The 2,819-nt window shown below is 39.3% G+C and overlaps 1 long non-coding RNA gene across 1 annotated transcript in view; it reads right to left on the bottom strand.

The window, feature by feature from the left end:
* LOC116703181 (uncharacterized) overlaps nucleotides 1-1,219 on the bottom strand; it is a 59,370-nt gene extending 58,151 nt beyond the window's left edge. Inside the window, exon 1 of the long non-coding RNA XR_004335370.1 lies at nucleotides 587-1,219. This is a non-coding gene — a long non-coding RNA (uncharacterized LOC116703181). The remainder of the gene's footprint in view (nucleotides 1-586) is intronic.
* Between the last annotated feature and the right edge of the window lie 1,600 nt (nucleotides 1,220-2,819).

The following is a 2,819-nucleotide window of genomic DNA, read 5'->3' as shown; positions in this document are numbered from 1 at the left end:
GGGGGGGGGGGGAATTCACGTAGTAGATCTGAAATACAACTAAATCAATTAGAGTCAGTTTTGAGGCTTAGAGATGCACGCGTACTGAACCCAGAGAATAACGGAGAAGTGTTCTCACAATGAACAGGTGGACCTAAATATGTGGAGTAGTTCAGGGGTTGGACAAGGCTTTTCATATCAAACGTCCGCCTCCACACACATAGATTATAACCTAATTTAGAAAATAGATTAAACCTATACTAATTTGATCGGAGTTGTCCCAAGGAATCCGAGGTGAGAGGTGTTGGATTGTTAATTGTAATTTGGTAGTGAATATGTAGGACAAATGGGTGTGTAGGAAGATAACGACAAAACCTTTGGTCAAAACAGCCATTGTTGTTGAACGTTTTTGTTTCGTTTGTGAAATAATATCGAGTGACATTAAGTTATTCCTAATTGATATCCCCTTTGGAACACCCCAGAATGCACTAACTATGCGGCACGTTTTTACAACTCAAAAAAGAAATGACAACAGAAATTGAGTCACCTCATGTCATTTCACTGACAGAAAGGTAGAACTCATAAGTAATTCTTATTTCTCAAATACCTGCTGAGGAGATGCGTTCTGTCATTATCCAAACTGCTGGACATCTGCTGAGCATCGTTTTTAAATTATATTCCAGGATATTCCTTTCCTAGTGTCAAAATCCACCGCAACATATATTGATTTCCAAAATGTATCATGGTGTTGGCCAACTATGGCACTAGTCACACGCGTATAATATCCCAAGAGACTCGTCTGTCCGATAAACGGCTTGTCCAGCAGAAGGACTTTGGCAGCAAGAGAAATGGACACCACTCATCCCGTGTAAAAAAGATAGTATTTCCTCATATCCTACAGAACTATACACAGCTGGAGTGTTGAATCCATCAGCTGTTGCCATCATAAAGTTTTACCAATAATAATAATAACTCCTCCACGTGTGTCAGTAGTGCAATGACAGAAAATAATCCTCTTTATGTGTCCAAAGAATCCTTGCGTAAAGCGATAGCTGCTTTTGTAAATCACGCATATCGATCAGTGTGATTATTTCCAATAATTAATAGAAAAAGCGGGTTCCTCCTTGTGGTCCACTGAAGTGATGATCTCTGCTGGAACTCCAACAAGCGTCTTTGTAGTTGATACGATGCGCTCCCGTGAAGAGCCTGAGCCGCACTGACTGAGCCATAGTTGGAGCAGAGTAGCGCAGCACATGCTGCCCTCAGCCTACGTAACCACGCAAGGCATGATGGTACGTGGAGTTAATTGTTGTCATTGCTAAATATTTGAGAACAGGAGAATGATACCAGAGTAAAACCATTGAAGATAACAATATAGAAAATAATAACACTGAACATTATGTGGAATAACATTATAATTTAACATTCAGTGGCAGTAATGTATAGTTAAAAGTACTAACTGATTTTTGCTTGCATTGGAGGGGGAAACATGTTTGCCTGTTTTACTGGCATTAGTCTATCAATCATCTAAGTTTTTATCAGGATTTAAATTATTATTATTATTATATATAACAGTCAAGTAAGTTATGTCACAAATATAGGCTGTTACAATTTGGTTGCAATCACTCATCAGCTGTCAGTTTGATCGCAGGTTTGCGTGTGAGCCCTGTGTGAGCACTGTGAGTGAGTAATAATGATCTTCTGTAGCTGTGCAGAGATACAGGGATGTCGGTACCTTGAATCACCTTCCCATGAATGAATCTCTTGTCTTCTTACCTCACTTTCATGTCTTAACCACCTCCAGGCTTGCTTGTATTTCTGGGATCTTAGCTACCCTTAAACTTGAAAACAAGGACTGGATTCCTGGGAACGGAGTACTGCCTTCAAAGACTAAACTTAGAACAGAACTTACAGTATAATTTATTTATAAGAAATCAATATAAATTAAAGTGTTACTCATTAAATTGACATAAGGGCAAAAAACACAATGTGATATGCGCTATAATTTATGGATTTGTCATGTGTTAGACTGTAAAGAGAGAATTTGACGTCCCTGTAAATAAATTAGTTCGCAAAAAGAATATGATTATGAACTGTATGAGATTTTAAATTACACTATGATAAAACCATTGTGAACATACTGTACATGACTTTGGGAATTATGGCACTCCCTTTGATATAGCATGACTGAAAGTGATCAAAATAGGACATAATATAAATGTATGTGGACAAAGTGGGTAATCTTTGACAAATGATCCTCATATGGGAAATCTGTAATATTCCCCCCCCCCCCCCCCCCCCCCCCCAGAAAACCTACAACAAACTACATGTCATTATCCTTCAATTAAAGAATACATAGAGTGAAAGTGGCTTTACCCTCACCACTGATACTTATCTCCAATCACAAGACACTGTGTGCAACACACACAAAGCAGGTGAAGCTCCACTCCACCTTTTGCTTTACTCCCCATTTGGCCTTGCTCCAGTACAAACCTTGAGTACCTGAATTGCACGCGATTCTGTCAATTGCAGGTACTTGATGGCTTTCTTGTGTGCTGGGGTTGAAAAGTTTCTGGAGGTTTGTGCATACAGCATTGCGTGACTGGAGCTGGGGATGGAAACACAAAGACATTGTTTTCAGTGATCAAACCCCCTTTATAGTAACTCAACGGCATTCCTGTCTCACATTCCTAAGCCACCGCTGCTGTGTGAAGGTCTTTTTTTTCCTTTTGAGAAAAAAGAAAGAAAGGAAGGTTACACATTTTTATCTGGTTCACCGTGTTGACCTCACTTCTTGCACAAAAGCCACTCTGCACCCTTAGCTTATTAATCATTAATCA

This window comes from Etheostoma spectabile, chromosome 15, assembly GCF_008692095.1.
Source record: "Etheostoma spectabile isolate EspeVRDwgs_2016 chromosome 15, UIUC_Espe_1.0, whole genome shotgun sequence".
NCBI classification, from domain to species: Eukaryota; Metazoa; Chordata; class Actinopteri; order Perciformes; family Percidae; genus Etheostoma; species Etheostoma spectabile.
The sequence above is the reverse complement of the archived record's forward strand: the minus strand, read 5'-3'. Positions and strand labels throughout refer to the sequence as shown.